Source organism: Rhinatrema bivittatum, chromosome 8, assembly GCF_901001135.1.
Source record: "Rhinatrema bivittatum chromosome 8, aRhiBiv1.1, whole genome shotgun sequence".
NCBI classification, from domain to species: Eukaryota; Metazoa; Chordata; class Amphibia; order Gymnophiona; family Rhinatrematidae; genus Rhinatrema; species Rhinatrema bivittatum.
In genome coordinates, this window is record NC_042622.1 from 20,622,931 (window position 1) to 20,643,886 (window position 20,956).

The 20,956-nt window shown below is 44.2% G+C and overlaps 2 long non-coding RNA genes across 4 annotated transcripts in view; one reads left to right on the forward strand and one right to left on the reverse strand.

Annotated features, from left to right (window-relative positions):
* Positions 1–5,841: 5,841 nt before the first annotated feature.
* On the reverse strand, positions 5,842–18,901 carry LOC115097998. Its single transcript, XR_003858389.1, has 3 exons — positions 18,797–18,901; positions 6,686–6,898; positions 5,842–6,292 (listed from the first exon to the last, which is right to left on the reverse strand). It is a non-coding gene; the product is annotated as an uncharacterized LOC115097998 (long non-coding RNA).
* Positions 17,789–20,956, forward strand: part of LOC115097997 — a 102,779-nt gene continuing 99,611 nt past the window's right edge. Inside the window, exon 1 of one of the 3 annotated variants that reach the window (XR_003858387.1) lies at positions 17,789–18,088. This is a non-coding gene — a long non-coding RNA (uncharacterized LOC115097997). The remainder of the gene's footprint in view (positions 18,089–20,956) is intronic. The other 2 variants (XR_003858388.1, XR_003858386.1) reach the window with 2 other exon arrangements.

Below are 20,956 nucleotides of genomic sequence, written 5' to 3' on the forward strand. Positions count from 1 at the left end.
GCCTCCCGCCATTGCTCCTCCCAGGTATCTGCTAGGGTGCGCGCGCACAACCCACGTTGGTGCGAACCTCGAGGGCATTCCCTCATGATGACATCACGCCATCCGGGTATATTACCTTCACTAATTTGCTAGTTCGTTGAGTTAGCAAGGACTCAAATCCGTTCTTGTCTACACTATTCTGCCGCTGGAAGCTCTCCCTCTGCCCTTCGGGGTAACTGCTAACTTGGGTACCCGCTCCTTACAGGGAACAGGTACTCGCTCCTCGAGGGTCTGCTCTCCCTGCCTCGGTGCCTGTACCTTCTTCAACATACCTGGTAGAATCCAATACCAAAAGCAAACACCTAGTGAGTACTCTAACTCTCAGTCTATCTCATCTTCAGTATCTCCTACCTGGGAAACCTGCTGCAGAACCTCCTTTCACCATCAAGGAGAGAAGGACTCCCTCTGCCGAGGTCCCCGAGACTGCAACTATCAGACTGCCTCACTACTGCCACCTCTGGTGGCTTTCTTCAAGCTGTCTAATAAAGAACTGTGCTTTGTGCATTACGAGTCTAGCCCAGTGCTGTGGCTCCTCACGGGGCTCCTCCCCATGGGCGTGGTCATCTCCCACAGCACCCAATGATCCACCAAAACACACTTAACCATAACAAAGAGTTGCTGCCTGAGGAAAGCATCAGCCAGAGACTCATCTGTTTCTGTCTTACTGGATTTAAGAGTGCTGCATTCAGTGAAGCAGGTACCGGGGGAAGTGCCCAGGGAGGATGTTCCCAGGGACGTGCAGCATTGCAGGATTTTATTTTCAGTACAGATTGCGCACTGTAAATTACGGTGCACTTCTTGTGGTATATGTTTCCTGCAATCAAGTTTACATGTAAAGGATTTCATTTTTTGAACAACAGCCACAGCGTGGAGCGTGCTTTGGTCTTTTGCTGGACTGGTTACAGAGGGACTGCCAGAAGAAAAAAACTCTTCAAGGGCCTTGAAAGACTGATTCATTCGCTCACTGTGTGGGAGGAACCCAGGAACATTTCCTGTGAGCCTCTGCATAGTAGGAGACATTGGGATGAGAGGGCTACACATCCAAAAATGATTTACCTAGATAACAATACAGCCCCTCTTGCTGTCTTAACTGCAGAGGCACACACATTCATGCCTTCTTTCAAAATCTCTGATTTCCTTAGCTCCAGAGCTTGAATTGCTTACCTGGGTAGCCGTGCACAAAATTCCCTGCAAATGTTGTACCTCCTTTTTGGCGGGGGAGGGGAAGGGAAGGGGGGAAGGAAAAGGGTATAAATACGTTTCCATATTTGAAAATGTAATTTTGCATATGTACTTTTCTCCCTCACCTTAAACACACTCCTGGGAGGAAAGATCCTTTTTAAAATTCAACCAAAAGCATGTGCTTTGTGAACCCCACAGGTGCTCTTTAGTGGCTCTAAGGAAGGTGGTTTTCAGACAGGCCAATTTCCCAGATAAATGGCTTTGAAAGTTGCCCTCCTTGTGACCATTCTGGCAAAGGGATTTTTTTTTGTTTGCTGTTGGAGAAACGATGCTGATAGAAGAAAAAGAAAATGTTTTAATCATGAAAACCAGAAATCGGCCACGCATTGCAGTAAATTACCAAATCATCAGTTAGGTGGCTCAGTCTACATTCAGAGGGGTCTAATTAGAGGTCATTAATTTGCTTATTGCATGGACTTTTCTGCCTGTCTGTGCCAGTTGCACTTTAAGATCCCTGCTGAGGGCAGGGATGATGCCAGTGTTTTCAGAAGTGCCTAGGTGGAATCTGAAAGGTGCTTAAACACTTCGGCGTTTCCTTGCTATTAAAACAAAAGCAGTGGATTTCTCATTTTCCGACTCGGTACTGATTGCCGTTCGTTTAGGTGATACCCCGGCGGAACCGAAAGGAGAGAGCTATTTAAATAATTAGGTCAGGGCCGAGCAGCAGGAGCTGCAGACTGGCTCTTCTATTACCAGCGTCATATGGCTGTCGGCATTGCTTAGACACAAGTAATAGAGGATGTCTGATTCTTTCAGACAAGCGTATAAACAACCATTTGACATTTCCGAGCAGTCTCGGGAGATAATAAACTGTGTCAGACAATAATTTTAATCGAGGGAAATAAATGAGCCCGTCCTTTGTCTGCTGTTTGTGTAGATATCTTATTCTGGATAGTTCCATCTAGTTAATGACTGCAGCGCTGGGGGGGGGGGGGGGAAGAAACGAGGATGGCTCTGTTGAAAAGTTCAAGGGCGACTCCTGGACCGTGGTTCTCGATAACACAAACTCAGCTTTTGTGTTCAGTTTTTCTGGGTCGGAGCAACCGCGGCAAAGCTCCGGCTCGTGGAGACACTGCGGAAAGGCTGCTGCAGGCTGCGTATTTTTTTTTTTTTTTTTTTTAGACAATTCAGTGCATCTGTCTAGACAGACCTGAGATGCAGACAGCTCTCCCCCCTCCCTCCCCCTTCATTTCTCACCAGGCAGCCTGTCTGCTAATTAAACGGGAACTTTGCAGCCCCCTGCCCCCTCCCCCCACGCTAGGGTTTTCTTTCCTGGAAAATGTAGCTCCTTTGACGGATCCGCAGATTCTTCCTGAAACGGGGGAGCGCTGTGACCGGGGCTAGCGCAGGCTGGAGGGCGTCTTGCTCCCGCGCGCTGGGAGGCCCCTCCTGCTATGATCGGGGGGGGGGGGTCGGGGGCATTCTCTGGGTTACACCGCAAAGTTGCATTTCCTGCCCAATGTCATTTGAAAAGAAAAAAAAAAGACACAGCTGTTGGATTTCTACATTGCCATGTTCAGTTCCAATATTCCTTCTCTCTCTTTTTACGAGGGGTGTGCACTGCACATTTATTATTTTTTTTTTAATCTCATTTTTTTTGTTTCATTTTTTTCACCTGTTTTGTTTATTTAAAACGAATGAAAATAAAGAAATGGAAAAAAAAATGCTGTTGGATCCCGGGGTTCCGCCCCTTTCCCCTGTCAACAAAATGGCATAAAACAAATCCCAGCTCCCCTCCGCCCCCTCATGGTCCCCTCTCTCTTGCATCTTATCCCGATCACACAGCGAGTGCTGCTGGTCTCAGGTCACGGCCCCATTTTTTTTAAATAGCAACCGGGAATTGCTCCTGCCTTTGGTATCAATAGATGGATTAAGATACTGGGGTGGGGGGGTGGAAGAGAGGCAGCGAGGGACCAGCCATATATATTTTTTTGTAAACAAAACCGAAAAGAGAAATTTCCTGTTTCATTTCCGACAAAAGCACAGCCCTGATTTTTACCGCTAGGAATAGGCCTTGGCTAATCTGGGTTAATTTCCACGTTTGTAGCGAGGCCTTGCTGTGGAGGGCGAGTTCAGTATTGGCCTAAGTAAAATCTACTACATAGCCTTGGTAGGAATTTGTTTTATATTTTAGGATGGTGATTTATGTGGTGGAGGAAGGTGGCCCTGGAGCCGGCTGCTACTACCTTTCTATCTATCTATCTTTAATGAAATGAAACAAAAAATGAATGAAACTTCATACACTGTTCTTTCCATTTCATTTCCAAAAGAAAATGAAATGAAACAGGAATGTTTGGTTTTTTTTTTAATTTTCTGTTTCATTTTCAATGAAAGTGCATCCCTAACAGGTAAATAAGGTCGGTGGCGTGACTGGAGGGGGATCTTCTGCCATCCAGCATCTGAGCTGCTCCGTCCCACTCTCCGGGTTTGCCACGGGCGGTAGGGTAGAGCTGTTCTGGAGCGGCGAGGTCTGCCTGCTTCCCAAGTCTTGCTTTGACACTGTGCCCGGCAGGCTTCACTCAGCCCTCTCTCCATTGCTGCTTGGGGGTGCAGAGAAGACAAAGCACCTTTGGAAGGCATGGCATGGACCCCTTTTGACAACGGTGGGGGAATCCTCACCTCAGAGCCAAAGGAAACCCCGCCGCTCCCGGGGGAGAAGAGGCCACTTATTCTCTCTATTATTTATTAATCACCTCTGTAAGATTACTGCAAGCGATTTGCAACGAAAAATATCAAATAAAATAACAGAAACTTAAACATAACATAATAAATACAATACAATCATCATAGCATGAATAATTATAATAAAATGACAATAAAATGATAAAGCCCATGCCTCCTTCCTACCTTCATTACTGCTGCCTATAATACTGTTCAGGTTAGATTAATTTAAACATCTGGAATGCCAAACCAAATACTCAGGTTTTAACCAGCTTATTTAAATCAGGTCACGAAACCCAAAATGATCCCTTTGTCTGCTTTTCCAGCCACCACTGAAAATGCTCTCGATCTTGCTTCTGGTTGCCCCCTCTCCCCTCCCCCAGAGCACTACTGCACCATTCTTCTGCTGCGGGCTTTATAAAAATGTCTGTTGGACCCACTACAGGAATCAAAGGTACAGAGCAAATGGCCTTGATGTTTTCCTTCCTCTTACCCATGGCAGGACTCTGAAAAATCAAACCGGAGGCAACAATTTAAAAAAAAACAAAACCCCCAAAAACCCAAAAGACAAACTCCTCAAGAACTCAACTACTATCAGGCTGCCACCATCTTGCGTCTCTGCTGCACTGTTGTGGATTCTTAACAAAAAGTTAGCTGCCCATGTGGAGGTAGCTTGGGAGCCATTAAACAGGTACCCTGAGCAATCGTACACAAAGGTGTGTGTATCCAGCTGCACCCAGAACATCTGTAATGGCTTCACAGTATGAACCTGGGGCCACAGACGCAAAGGCAAGATCCTGGGACTGGCAGCCGTCTCTCCTGGTTTCCCACGCGTTGATCTGCTTTTGAATTTGTGCTTCTTTCACTTCCTTTCATGGATACATCCTGCTCATGTGTTCTTCATCAGGCCTAATTGCTCGTTGCCCTTTTCATCTTGTCATTGTATTTCTCAAACTATCATTAACTCTAATTTTTTGGAGGCACGCAGCTTTGCTTCACTTGTAACTCATCCATATGTTTCAGCATCCTTCAAAGTTTTCCTGCCATTTTTTTTTTTTTGCTACGTTATCCGATGCGACAAGCTAAAAATACATTTTTTTGTGGTCTCTTTGCTGTGGTTTTTTTTGGTGATTTATTGCTTTGGAATATTGGAGATTAAAAAATGTGTTTAGTATTGTGGCTAGTGGCTCCATGTGTGATCTCTTTACAGACCATGCTTGGCAGGCTCTTGGTTAGCTACATTATCAGGTTTAATGAAGAACACATCATACACACATGACAATGATAGTAATATGGATTTGTGTACTTATTTTCTTTAAACCCATCGTAACTGTGCTGTTTGTTCACTAACCTGACAAAGGGAGCGCAGGTCTCAGCAGTCACAAATGCATTGTTAGGTTTAATAAAAAGGTCTCGCCTTCTGCATTTCTGCTGGCCCACTATTTCTACATATTCTTTCATTCAAGACTGGGTCGGTCCTAATGAATTTTACTATTAAGTCTTTGAAGCAACTTGTGACACTGCCTAAGCATGGGAGCCGGTTTCTGCTTCAGAATGGGAAAAGGGGAGAAAAGGTCATTAATTCTCTTCCTGAGAATACGAGCTACTGAATGCACGGCCATCTGACAGGTCGAGGGAATAAGATGTGCGTAAAAAAAAAAAATGTGCGCCGAAATTCAGTGCTGCTCGGCCCTGACCTAATTATTTAAATTTACGGCCGCAGTAAAGGAAAAAAAAAAAAAAAAGTACACTGGATGCAGTCAACTGCAGGCCTGCAAATTACCTCAGCATTAAAAAAAAAAAAAAGTACAGTAACACAAAAAAATATGTGCAACAGTTGTATAAAATACGATTTATGCACATAAAACAACTGAAAAGACACATTAGACAAGTGTAAAGTGAAAACATGCTGACTTTTAGCACGTTTTGCGCCATTATGCTGAACATTGCATGCGACGCTGCCTACGGTTAGGAACTCTCTCTGGGACAAGCACTTATCGTGGCAGCGCTCTCGCCATCCTGCAGCGTCGCGCAGAGCGGTCTTCCTACAGAGTCTGCCTCTAGTGCACAGCTAGGCAGGGGAGGAGGCATCCCAGGGGGTACAGTGTGGATAATGCAGTTTCCCCAAGTCTGGGAGACAGCAGCAGCAATGTCCCTGTTTTGTTCATCGTGGACTTCATAGTCAATTTGCTACTGTCTCTTATTAGGGGGGAATATTAGGTCAGCACAGAGCTCCTTAATCCCGAATTTCACAGCTCTATCTACCGACCCTTCTTACAGCCATTATCTGTGTGCAGCCACCATGATGGAGACGGGAATGGAGTCTGCCTGCGTTCCCTCCAGATGTTTTCTGCGAGAACAATTGTAACCAAATATTGATTAAATACAGTTTAATGAACAAAAGCAAGTGATTCAAGTAAAGAAGGAGCTTTAAATTGTGGTAGCAGAAACGTGAAATACGCTGTGTATTATTTATCCATTTCCTCACTTATAAATTATGTATTATTAATAAGAACTGCTCCATTATTCGGTGGGTATTTTATGTCCCAACGGAAGCCTTCACCCTTTTTTATTTATGGCATAGCCCTTAAAACTGCATATATTTGCAAGCCTTGCCGAAGCGCTCTTAAGCTTGGTTCTCTGCTTTTCTTTTATTCTGGGGATAAAATGCATTTGGAATGTACTTTTGTTTGGCACAACTGCGGTGAAAAATGTGGGATAATCTTAGAGCAACGGTACTTACCACACACACCCTGGATACAATATCAGTCTCAAAACGTCAGTGCGCTTCATCTCTTCCTCCTTCTGCCTGCTTTCTTTCTGTTCTCCTCTCTCACTGCTCGCAGACCATGTTGTGGTTTTGTTTTGCACCACAGTCATGCCATGGATGTGGCAAGGTGACACTATTTATTGCCTGCTGTTGATGATATCATTGTAGGTATTCTTGCAAGCAGCGCTGTAAATAAATAAATAAATAAATAAATAAATAAATAGATAGACGGTAACTTTGAAACAATCGCCCAGACTATTTTATAACATGCACGCGTATATGCGCGCATGTCATAGAACAGGCCGAACGCGCATACACGTGCACATAATTTTCAATGGAAGCGCGCACGTGCGCTCAAATCCAGCGTCTACCAATTAACAGGCTGTTTGCAATACGCTGCGCTCAGTGTACTGGTTAAGCCGTGGTTGGAAGCGCGTTTTGGGACACGCGTCCACAACCCCTTATGCTATAAGAGGATTAGCACTTCCAAAGCGCGCATCCAAGCCCCCCCCTCCCCCCCCCCGCAAAGCTAATAGCCTCATCACTTGTAAATTCATGTCGACAAGTCTATCAGCTGTTCTCCCCTGGAGCAGGCGTTAATATTGCCATCCCTTTTGGGATGCTCAAAAATTAAGCCGGAGGAACAAAAAGGAGGAGAATGGTTAAAAAAAAAAAAAAAGAAAGGCACCGGCGGTCATATTAGGAAAAGGGACGCGAGTAAAATTAAGCAACTGTTTTCCTAACCCGCCGACAGCCGACCTCTCCTGGGCGCCCGCTAGGAGAGCGCACCATTTCTTACCGTGGCAGCTGATATAAATATTAAATCGCGTGCCCCGGAGAAGCCGATCAGCGCGAGTTAGGAGAGCGGGCCCTCAGTCATGAGTGCATTGGCCTGTAAGACATGGAAATTTTACGAGCCACAGGTAGTTTAGCCACAGTTTAGGGATAGGACTTGCAAATCCCCCATAATTTCATAGCCACCCTCTAACCCTGAAAACCCCGCTGCCTGGCCTAAACTTTTGTATTTCACTCCTTACGCCCCCTCCAAAGCAGAAATCCATTTACCTGGCGGGGGTACCGCGGTGCGCACCTGCACGTATTTCCGTGCACGGTTTTTTGGCCCAGACCACGCCCGTGCTCTGCTCCTGTTCAGAAACCTTTCACTTGCGTGCGCGCAGCGGGAGATACGCGCATCGATGGGCAGCTTAGAAAAATCCGCCCGGCGCACTCCTACCCAACCTGCGCGTGCATCTCCCGCTGTTGGCTCACACGGGGGCTTTTAAAATCTACTTTACAACGAGGTCACCAGGCAGCTTCTGCTAGCTCGCCATTCAGATATATTGTGGTTGCCATCTTAATAGCAGCGGTGCTGCTGCATCGGCAGGCCGGGGGGGTGACGTGCACAGAGGGACCCCGGTTAAAAGCAGGTTGTTGTTTTTTTTCAGAGGGAACTTGCTGGGTACCGACCGAGTTCCTCCGTTTGCTTGATTTGCACCTGTGGTTCCCTAAACAAAACCACGCATCCTGCAAACGAGTACAGAAAAAGGTGGCACCGGTTAAATGAGAAACGTCAAGGAATATGGGGAGGCGAGATGCTTTTGTAAAACAGCCGCCCTGATTTTGGTGGGGAAATTTGGCAGTAAGACTTTGAAGGGGTCCTGGGGGTGTTGGATGACGTAGTGGTCCTTCAAGAATCCCACTTGGAGATGACAAGGGCTGAAACGGCCTCCCAGTGGAAGCGGTGAAGGCCAGAGGTAACAGATTTGGGGCACGCTTGGGACAGAAGTGGAGAGAGGCGCTGGGAGGTCAGGTGCGTGGATGGGCCACACCGGTGTTGTGTTGCATGGGGGGGGGATTTATGTGCTTACCTACCCAAAGAGGAAGATCGCAAGTGGGCCAATTTGGGTTTTTTTTCTGCAGTCCCATGACGGTAAAGGGTCCTGGACTTCTTTTCTCTCTCCTCCATGAAAAGTGCTGGAAATGTGTCTCTTTAGAGTTCAGCTGAATAAGGTTTGTGTTCCCCTGTGCTTGTGAATGCATAATATTGAGGCTTGGGCATCAGCTTGTAAAAAGTATATTTTATGACCACCTGCTTGGACAAGGTGCTTTTTATTTTCTAGAGCTTTGTGCTCACCCTCCCTGCAGATGTAGAGGTGAGTTTTCAAAGACTTACATGTGTAAAAGTTAGCATACGTGCATGGAAGTAGCATCTACTCGTCTACATGCTGCCTTATAAATCCTCAAACACAGACACTCACTTTTGCTTCCGCGTGCACATATATACGCATAAAAAGGGGGAGGTCTGGGAGCGTTCCAGGGTAGAGCCAACATTTCTATTAAAAGACATTTATGCACACAGATTTGCTAACTTACTCACGTAATTTTATACCTGCTAATTATCTGGAGTAAGTGCTATTAAATGCGTTTAATGTGTACTATCGGCTGGGTGACCCGAGGGGCCTCAAGGACCTGGAGAAGGACTGAGCTGAGTAATTGGTAAAACCGGTCATTTCAGTTACGTATTCATGTTTTAAAATGTACCAACTTGACGCGCGTAAATCCTGAGAAGATTATTTCTTAATCCAAAATGTATACACATTTTAAAAGGCTTCCATGGGGGGGAATATGCTTTGTTGCGTGCTCGTGTTGGCAGACGCGATTTGCTGACGCCCTGTCCACCTGTCTGTGACCTCTGTTCCCCCTCTTAAACTGAGAAGCTTATGATAAGAACTGAGTAATATGAGTGTTATCAGATGAACTACCAATGCGTTCCAGAAGAACAGGCAATACAAGTGAGCAGCGGATCACAGAGGATTTCCTGTGCCCGGGAGGACTCCTGATCGCGGGGCACAGAGAGGTGTGTGGGAGCAGGGCCGAGGAGATTCAAGGCTGCTTGTGCTGTCGGAGATTAAAGATATGAGCGCTGAATTTAGTAAGGAGCTGTCAGTGATGCAAAGTATGATTGCTGAGCTTGTTAAGAAATTTGCTATTTTAAGCCCTCGGGTCGATGAGTTGGAGCGGAGGCTCTCAAAAACTGAGGCCTTGGCAGCTTAACTGTCTCACTGGCCTGCAACATAAGATTACTGATCCGAAGGGACAGGTTGCGGTGAACAAACGTTCGCATAATTGGGGTGCCTGAGAAAACGGAGGGCAGCGGGTCCACTGGCCTTTGTAGAGATGGTGTTTCAGTAACTCCCAGATCCTGGTAATGATGATCCAAAATTAGAGACTGACTGAGCGCATCGTGTTCCTGGGCAAATGTGCAGCGCCTCAGATAGACCTCGTGCCTTTTTGGTAAAATACCATAAATGTAAAAGCTAAAGAGTGGGTGCTGAGTGAAGCTCGTGGCAGGGCTACTTTTGATTACAAGGGTCACAAGGTGACAGCAGTCTGTAAAATGGGTTGACTTTTAGACAGTGAATTCAGGCTACATACAAAAGAGCTAGGGCTGGTGGAATAATGGTATCCTCTCAATTTAAGTGTCTGAGGCAAAGGAAGGTGAAGTGACCTGACCAAGATCATAGAAACATGACAGCAGAAAAAGACCTTATGGCCCATCTAGTCTGCCCTTCCATCCAATGTATCTACCCTTACAATTCCCATCATGCCCTCAGAGATCCCCAGCATTTATCCCATGCGTTCTTGAATTCAGATACCATTTTTGTCTCCACCACCTCTACTGGGAAGCCCCTTCTATGCATCTGTGTAAGAAATATTTCCTAAGATTATTCCTGTCTACCCCCTTTCACCCTCATCCCATGACTCTTTGTTCTAGCCAAATCTGCATGAAAACATTTGAGATATTTGAATGTTTCTATCGATATCTCCCCTATCTCGCCTTTCCTCTAGGGTGCACATGTTTAGATCTTTAAGTCTCTCCCCATATGCTTTAGAAGGAAGACCACTAAATGCATAGGTGGGTCCCTGCGACTTCATGCCCGGATGCTAATTTCCAGTATGTCTCCTCGACACTTACCTGGCAGCTGTGCTAAGGCCCGTTTTGAGAGGGTTGCTGTTTTGATGGCCTGTCGCACGATCCTGGCTGGCTGGACAGAGCCGTTGCTTGCGCCTACCCTGGCCGCCTGGTTTGGAAGAATGGCCTCTTTGGCGCAATTGGAACGCCTGGACTACTTGGCGGGCAAGAGGCGACCTGACTCCATGTATTGTGCTTGTTGGGATAATTGTTTTACTACTTTCCCCAAATCGTTGCAGGAGGAACTATGTCGCAATGGGTATACTCTAAATTGGTCCTCTAAGGTGCAGGGGCAGGGGAGGGGGGGCAGTAAGGTGTGAATGTTGGATGAATGAGTGGGGTGTGGGGCAGGGGGGTTCGGGTTCTGGGAGGGGGTCCTAGGGGGAGGGGGAAAACGAAAAATTGGGCTGGGCAGTGCCTTGAGTTTTGCTGGTTCTACCATGTTTGTATTGTTCTACTCATGCACTTACGTATTGTGTTTTACAAGTTGTATGGTGTTTTTGCTGGTTGTCTCTGCCACCCTGGCTAATAAAAACTATTTTGACAAAAAAAAAAAAAGAATGAAGACCACTGACCATTTTAGTAGCCTCCCTCTGGAGCGACTCCATCCTGTTTATATCCTTTTGAAGGTGTGGTCTCCAGAACTGGACTCGGTATTGCAAGTGAGGTCTCACCAAGGACCTATACAGGGGCAATATCACCTCCCTTTTTCTGCTGATCATTCCTCTCCCTATGCAGCCAAGCAGCTTTCTGGCTTCTGCCATCACTTTAGCAACCTGTTTTGGCCACCTTAACATCAACAGATGCAATCACACCCAGATCCTGCCCACTCCTCTTTTGTGCATAGAAGAATTTTGCCTCCAAAACTGGACCTCTCCCTTGGGTTTTTGCAGCCAAAATGCATTGTTCTACATTTTTTTTTTTAATTTTTAATTTATCATTTTACAATTTAACATTTAGTTCTCCTTCCATAAATATTTTTACATACATAATAAACCAATTTTGTTTTTGTCATTAATAATTTCTAAATAATTGTTTACATAATCCAAAGAAAAAAAAACATTTTAACTTCTTATAATATCATACAATGGTAAGGATATTTAAATTTTAACTTTCAGACAAAACCTAGAAGAATATTTATCAGGAGTATAATAAGAAAACCAGCGTGGTATGGGCTTTACATATATCTGCAGTGATATCTTTCAAATAGACCTTCTACCTTTCAGTAATTGGGAGATGACATTCCAGGCCTATGGGTTTCAATAAACTGCTGGAGCTGATCAATTTGAAAAAATACAAAAGTTTCCTCACCTTTCTTTATAATGCAACGACAAGGATATCTTACAGAGAATGAGAAACCTAGGGAGGTAACATTTTGCCTTAGTAATAGAAATTCTTTTCTTCGATATTGTGTTATTGGAGCCATATCGGGATATATCTTAATCTCTTGGTCACAAAAATTTACAGGAAATTTCCTGAAATAACTCCGCATAACAGTTGTAACATCCTGAGTTGAGATGAAAGAAACTAAGAGAACTTTCTGTTCTATAACCTCAAAATTGGAAGCCTCTAGAAAACTCGTTAAGTTAGTTGGAATTTCAACATTTCTAACTGTTGCCCGGTTTGAAAGGAATCTACAAGAATTTATTGAGGGCATGTTTTGATCTGAAAAACCCAGGCATTCAATCAGAAATCTTTTTAAGGTAGTGTAGGGAATTTCTCCCGTAATTTTAGGGAAATTTAATATTCTCATATTCAGTTGTCTAAGTCCATTTTCTAGTATTTCCAGCCGTTTTGAAGACCCACACACACACTTTCTCTGTACCTCTCTCACACACACACTTCCTCTGTCTCTCTCTCACACACAGACAAGGTTCCTCCATCTCTCTCTCACACGCTAACACACACGCACACGCTTCCTCTCTCTCTCTCTGTCTCACACGCATACATGCAGATAAAAGCTGAACTGGAAACCACAAGCCAGATTCTGTATGCAGTGCAACAATGGAAAAGCAGAAAATCCCTATTCCTCAAAACAATACAATCAAGAAATATAAATCAATCAGAATAGTAAAACCATACTAAAAAATATACATTTCAAAACAGCTGATGAATAGACTAATATTAAATAATTAGAAGCTCCTGTACAAATTTTTAAAAAATTTCCTAAACATCAAGAAAATATTTCAAAACTGCAGACATCAAATAACACCCAATAATTAAAACTAATTAGGATTTAAAAAATCCCCCACTCTCCAAACCTGTCACCCTGAGATTGTCGTGAACTGGGGGTACACACACATACACTCACACACAGACACAAGCAAAATATGCTCCCTTTGTCTCTCACACACATACACGCTTGGTGAGAGACAGAGGGTGCTTGAGTGTGTGTGTGTGTGTGTGTGAGTGAAAGAGACAGACACACATGATTCCTCCGTCTCTCTCTCTCAAACATACACACACACACACTTCCTCTGTATCCCTCACGCACGTTTCCTGTCTCACCACATAACCACCCACACACAAATGCTTCCTCTCTCTCGCCTCACTCCCGCACACAGGCACCCTCTCTTACACACACACAGGCACCCTCTCATATATATACACAGGCACATACAACACACACTCACTCATCTATACACTCACATCTCATCATACATACACACACACACCCTCATGCACACACACATACACACACCCACACCCTCTCATACATACACACAGCCATGCACCCCTCTCATACACACACCCCTCTCATACACTGACACTTACGCTCACAGGGCCAGTCTCTCGCTTCTTCAGCCACTGGCTGCAGGCCCTCTTCTTCTGCCGTCGGCTCTAGGAGTCACCGGCGGCACCGCTGGGCCTCTTCTTCTTCCGCTGGCCTCTTCCACAGGTCCTTGCTTTTGCTGGCAGGTAGTGGAAACCCCGCCAGCATGTCACTGCTGCACGCCGCCGTAGGACCTGCCTGCTGGCGGCAATGGAACCCCTCCCCCTGTTGTCACCCGGGGCGGACCCCCCCCCTCTTAGTACGCCTCTGGTCACTCACAAAATGTTGAAAAGAACCGGTCCAAGGATTGATCAGTGAGGCATGCCACTAGTACCACCGCCTCCTCAGAGTAAACTCCATTTACCACTCCCCTTTGTTGCCTCCCACTTAGCCAGTTTGCAACCCAGTCAGTCACTCTAGGATCCATAAGAAGGAGGCTCAATTTATTTATAAATCTTCTGTGTGGAACCGTGTCAAAGGCTTTACTGAAATCCAAATGCACTATCTCCTAGCGCTCTCCCTTGATTAAACTCTCTGGTCACCAAATCAAAGAAAATGATCAGATTCATCTGACACGATTTACCTCTGGTAAAACCATGCTGCCTCGGATCTTGCAATCCATTGGATTTCAGCAACTGCACTCTCCTCTGGTTTAGCAGCAATTCCATTAATTTGCTCACCACAGAGTTCAGACTAACCGGCCTGTAGTTCCCAGTCTCCTCCTTTCTTCCACTTTTATAAATAGGAACCAAATCCGCTCTTTTCCAATCCTCTGGAACTACTCCAGACTCTAAAGAAGCATTGGAAAGATCAGCCAGCGGAGGACATCTCTAAGTTCACTTTGTACCCTCAGATGTATCCCTTCCAGCCCCATCACCTTATCTACTTTGGGGTAGAAATTCAAAGCTAGCCCTGTGAGTAACTGAGCCGGTTAGAACTAATCCGGATAAGTTATGATGTATGTTCTGTGGCACAGCAAAACTACTGAATATATGAGTATATGTGCATAGTTTGCCGGATCATTAATCATATATGCGTATATGTGCATAGTTTGCCGGATAAGCCTACCCAGCTAAGGTTAGACCTGCTCTATCGGGTGTCTAAACTTAGATGGCTAACTTGCTTCGCCTCCGATCTGCTCAGTACACGCCTATTTTTTGTGCGCGTGACTTTAAGCCGTATAAGTGATTTATATGGCTAAGTGTTGGTTGCTGAATGTGGTCGCATATTCAGTGTCCACTACTTAGCTGCATAAGTCCTGCTGAAAACTGGACACTTTGGGGTAGATTTTATAAGAAGTTTGCACGGCTTAGCGTGCGCACATGTAAGCCCCATTTTTTAACATGCGCGCAATTGTGCACCTTGCACACGCCGAGCTGCGCTGCCTTCCTCCGTTCCCCCTAACTTAACCTTCCCACCCCTTCCCCTAACTTTTCCCCCCCTGGCCCTACTCTAACCCCCCCACCCTGACTCGACTTACCTTTTGCACCTGTCTCTGGACCACCCCGCCGCCCCTTTTGTAAAGGCCCGGGGCTTTACGCGCGTCGCTGGGCCTTTTTAAAATAGGCCCGGCGTGTGCAGGACCGGTTACGCGCGTAACCTTTTTAAAATCCGGCCCTTTAAGTTTAGTTAGCTTCTCACGAATGTACTATTCTAAAAATCGATTGAGTTTTACCTCCCTTCCAAACTTATTTGTGTTCGTTTTATGTAGTCCTGCTCTAATCCCTTCCACAGTGAACATCAAACAGAAATATTTGTTAAGCAATTTTCTTTTCCTCATCAGCCTCTACATATCCCTTCCCTTTACCTCTGAGTCTCACGATATGCCACTTGTGCACTTCCTACTATTATTAATATATCTAAAAAAAAAAGTTGTCTCCCCTGTTTTACCGTATTTGCTATTTTTAATTTCATTTGCATTTTGGCATTCCTGACTACTTTCCTAGCTTTTCCAGATATTGTCGCCTTTTCCTTTTCAGCTGCGTTGGAAAGCCATAGTGGCCTCTTTTTTCCTTTTCCTTGATTTAGTTTCCTAACAGAAAGTTTAGTTACCCTTATATCTCCTTTTAGTTTTGCCCACTGCTAATCTATTTCCCCTAGATTTTCCCAGCCAGCTAACGACTCCTTGAGATACTCCCTCATTTTAACAAAATTAGTTTTCCGGAAGTCTAGGATGCTTGCCTTTGAATGAACCTTCATCTCTTGTGCTGTGATACTTCACCACACCATCCAGTGATCACTGGATCCCAGATGATCGTCCACTACAACATCTGAGATACTGTCCCCGTTGTTAAGCACCAGGTCAAGTATTTGCCCCTTCCCACGTGCGGTTCCCGTTACCAGCTGACAGAACAAGATTCCTTGCAGAGCATCCAGGATCTCCCTGCTTCTAGAAGATACTGCAGATGGGATGTGCCAATCAACATCTGGCAGATTGAAATCCCTTAGCAGTAGCACCTTCCCTTTCATAGCAATTTTGTGAATATCCCCCATTAAATCTTTGTCTATTTCTTCTGTCATATTGCACCAAGATAAATAGATGATCCATTCCCACTTTCCAAATTAATCCACAGTGCCTCCTACTCCTTTCTTTTTAAGCAAGCTTATTTCTGCTAGTTGCCACTAGCATGTTTTATCCAGTCAGCTATTTTACGTTATTTTATGCAGGGATACAACAGTATGAGGATAACGATGAACAGTTATTTCAGGTGTATCTTTTATTATTTTACATGTCAACATCCTTGTTTGATTTTTGTTTTAACTAAATTACGAAAGCTTTCATTTTGGTCATTGCCTAGTGCCTAGCGTATAGGTGATTAAGGAGTTGTTTATAAAGATAAAGCAAGCCCTGCAATTCTGTTGCTTTAATATTATTTTTCATATATAATGCCCCGCCTCCTCCTTTCCTTCCTACCCGGTCCTTCCTGAATAGATTGTAGTCTGGTATATAACTATATATACATGTACCAAGCCTCCAGGACACCCGGTACATCTAAATCAGCTTCTTCACAAGGAGCGTCAGCAGAATTTGAACCCTGGGTGGCGGTCTCCTGCTCTAACCAGTAGGCTACTCCTCCACTGAGCCAAAAAAAACCCAACTTCACAAAAAGAAACAAAACAAAAACATTTGAAGTGCGCACCTCTAATATAGAGAAAAGTAGCTATAAAAAGTAAAAAAAATTTTAATTTTATTTTTATTGCATTTTAACACTTTAACAAGAAATTTCTTGCTTAAGCAAAAATGGGGTATACAGCATCAATATACAGGAAAACATATAATAAATGCATAACCAAGGAAACAATTTCCACCCCCAAATATATAAGAAATTGTGGGAGATATATGAATATACAGAGCGACAACTAAGTAATTACTAAACAAAGAAAACACTGAAATCCCCAATTATTAATTTTTGCCGGATGCTCAATTTGTAATGCCTAAGAGCCTTTTAAGTTGTTCCGGATCTGTAAACGAGTAATTTTCATTATTATAATTAATCTGACATCTAAATGGATATTTCAGCAAAAAATATCCCCCCTTAGACACCACCTCTTGTCTTAGGGCAAGACATCTTTTTCTACGTATCTGAGTGTTTCTGGCCAAATCTGGGTAAACCCATTCTTTTTGCCCATAAAATGTTAGTAATCGTGAACGGAAAAAGAATCTCAAAACATTGTCTCTGTCCGAAGTAAAGGCAAAGTTAACTAACAATGTCCCTCTCAATTTAACTTCAAGATCTTGAGAGTTTTGAAGTAAATAAAAAATATTGACGTTAGTAGGCGTTTCCAATGGGGCTCTTTCTTCTTCATGATTTTCCCCGTGCTGAATATATTCTTTCTTTTGCAAAATATAGTTTGCTTTAACAATTACTGGCATACACTCTGTTGGAATTTTCAAAACCTGAGAAATATAATTTTTAAAGAGCTCAACAGGGTTCAGTTGTTTGATAATTGGAAAATTCAATATTCTCAGGTTCAATACACGAGTCGCATTTTCGATGTTTTCAATTTTTTTTTAGACTTCCCCCTCGTTCAGAATTTGGTGTTGCTGTATCTTTTCTATTTGCTTAACACGAATATCCAAAATCTCGATTTTTTCTTCCTGAGTCTTCAAAGTATTAGTATTTAATTTGAGGGCATTACTTGTTTCTGTCACCACTTCAGTCAAAGAGGAAACTGAAGATTCTAGTCTTAGAATAAGACTCCATAGTGTGTCCAAGGTAATTACAGGCGGTTTTAAAATTACTTTTTTATCGACCTTAGCTCCAAGGTTTGTCCCCCAAGTCATGCACGATGTCCTGTTCAAAGTTCTCTGGCAACGGCGTATTCACCTCCACGGGGGTCGGAGAGAAAACTCCAGAGGCCCCGCAAATGAGCATCTCTGCTAGTGCCTGAAAACCAGGGGCATTTCTCGATAACAAAACCAACTCTCCCGGTATATTCCGCAAGTTCTCTGAAAGATTTGCATTTCCTCGGGTTTCCCCCAGTTCCTCTGGCCTCATCCCACCAGTACCGGAGGAGAGAAGGTGTTTCCAGCGCTCCCGGACTCAATGAGATCTCCTCGACCTGGGACGTAGGACCCCGCTCCAGGTCCTCTCAACAGGAGTAACTGGGGACACTCCGAACCACTCAGGTATGCTCCTTTGCAATGTTTCCGTATTAGAAGGAACTGAAGGAACTGATAATAAATGCGTATGTTGTATGTAAACCTTCAGTTTAGCCTTTCTCTTAGTGTGAGGCATATTTGTTATTATAGGAAATCTGGAATCAAGAGAAACGGCACAGGTAACAGGAGCAGAGCGTTCGCGTGGCTTTCAGTGGGCAGCCATCTTGTCTCTCCCTATAAAAAGTAATTTTTAAAAATTTCTTAATAGCACTAGCTGTTGTGAGACTTTGAATCTAGTAGAATTGGAGTCCCAGTTACTGCTGACAATAAAGGTATGCGATAAATTCCGATGGCAGGTTTAAATATCTGAACGTGTTCTTGTGCTGTGTCGGATTTAATTGAACTCTGCTGGGATTACTTACAATATTTTGGAGGGTCCAGCTTTCAAAGGCTTTTCTCCTGTGCTGTGTCTACTGTAAAATACTTCTGAAAGTAGCCCCTGGAGTGATTTTAATAGCTATTCAATAACGTGTTGTGCCTGTAATTCATATCAGTGATCCTGGGAGACTTCTGTGGTTTAGAGTATTTTCATAGGTATGTGAACACGCACACACTTCTCATCATAACCAAACCTCTCTGCTCTGGGAATAAGGAACACCAGGATCCTTTCAAACAAAAAAACACATTGCATTTAGAAAAATAAGTCATTAAAAAAAAATGTAAATGACATCTGACCTTTGTAGGTTTCATTCCCCAAATGCTCTTAGTGCGGTGTGAAATGCCCAGTGCTAGGGAGTCCACTCATATTTATGATACAGAAAAGCCATTTCCCAGTCTGCTCTGGTTTCCCTAAATACCATTATGCAGTCACACACGGCATCTACAGACCCTTTTACAATCAGGCGGTCTATAAATCTTCCTGCTGGGTTTCACCGGCTGGCGGTCTGAGGAAGGGGCCTCTGTGGGCTCCGAAGGTCACCTGCAACAATAGGCTTGGATAATTTGTACACTGGTACAATGCAAAGAATCCAGTTTACTCCTGGACTGAGATGGCCACGGGGACCTTGTGCCACCTGCGTTGTACCAGTAGTGTGGCTGAGACTCTTTCAGCTCTTTCCACTGAAGGCTGTGAAACTGGACACAGCTTAATAGGTTATGGCTTTCTTTGAAACCAAGTCATATTACCCTAGTTTGATTCAAACATCTTTTACCTGGCCCCTGTGTGGCGTGATTGGGCACTCTCCTCCATCTTACCAAACTGATGTTTATTTAGTCATCAAAACCATAAGTCCACACCATAGATTTAATCCAGCAACAAAGAAAGGAGCGACCTCTAAGTTTTGGTATCATATAATATGCCAAATATTGTCAAAGATGGAAACTGCAACATTTTTTTTTATGCATTTATTAATATTCTGCTTTCTTGGCACATCAAAGAGGGTTACATTCAGGTACTGTAGGATTTCCCGTCCCCAGAGAGCTTATAATCAGGGACAGTAACTTTAAAACAGGCGCGCGTGCACCCACATGCGCTGGAATTTTAAATCATCTGTGATTTAAAATACACCTAACACACATAAGCATGCGCCTAATTTTAAGTGGTTACGTGAGGAAACATTATTCACGTTATCTTCCTTAGGAATTCGTTGGCTTTGATGCGTGCAGCCAGGCAGATTTTAAAACATGCGCGCGTGAAGGAAATAGCCAGTTTGACTCATTAGTCCACCAGTTTGCCCAGTCTGTTTCTAGGTCATCCGGACCCCCTCACCCACGCGTTTTAGGCCTAAAACGAGTTTTCTTCAGGCCTACACCTCATCAAGAGCAGAGATAAATAAGGGCAGGTGATGGCTTGATGCGCGCTGCGGGCGTGGGATTTAACATCCAAATTTACATGCGTAGATGCTGGCCCTGCCCCAGAACGCCCTTTACACGCCCTAACTCCTCCCCTTTTTCCCACGTTAGGTTGCTGATGCATGCACATATATATGCACATAATTGGGCCGTGTTAAAATGAGTTGCTCACACTCGGCCCAGATATTTGCGAGTATGGAACCTTTAACGCGTATGTATGTATGTATGTATGTATGTATGGGCGTGTATGGGCCCTTTAACGCGAGCAACTCTTTTAAAATTCACCCCTATGTTTGTACCTGGGGCAACGTGACTTGCCTGGGGTCATAATTAGTGGCAGTGGGATTTGATTTGAACTCTGGTTTCTCTGGTTCGTAGCCCGCCGCCCTAACCACTAGGCACCATTATAATCATCAGGCTTAGACTGATTCTTCTCTTTATGTACTTTCAAATGTGCTATTAATTGTTATTTTCTTCCGATCCATATCAAAGACATTAAAAAGTACTTCGTTGCGTAACATCGCTGAGCAGCGAGGCGACCCCTGAGGCAGACGTCTTGTCGAAACATCAGGTTTATTGTTGGGAGGCCCGCAATGCGTGCAGCTTTAATGAGTTCAAGAGGAAGCATTTTCGAGGGCGTGTTTTGAATGGGATGAGAAAACGACATGCGTATTTTCAAATTTGCACCTGCTGTTTTCCAAAGAAAATTCCCCTGCAGAAAAAAATAGGTGCAAACGTTGTACACCCGGCGGCACATTTTTTAAGGGAATGTAGAAACCCATCTTCCCATTTCACAGCTTGCAGTAACAGCCTGTGCAAAGCATGTGGACCATTGCTCTGTGCCTTTCTTGCAGGCAATTTTCAAGTCTGCTTTGAAAATTAGCTCTCGGGTCCTCGAGTACTGAAGTACCTGCATATTTCGCACCAGAATGGGCTACTGAAAATTGTTCTGTCTGTGTTCCTGGAAAAGGGCCTTGAGGGAATCAGACCCATGGAAATAAGGAAAATAAACATCAAGATGAGGGCGCTACCTTTGTATAACAC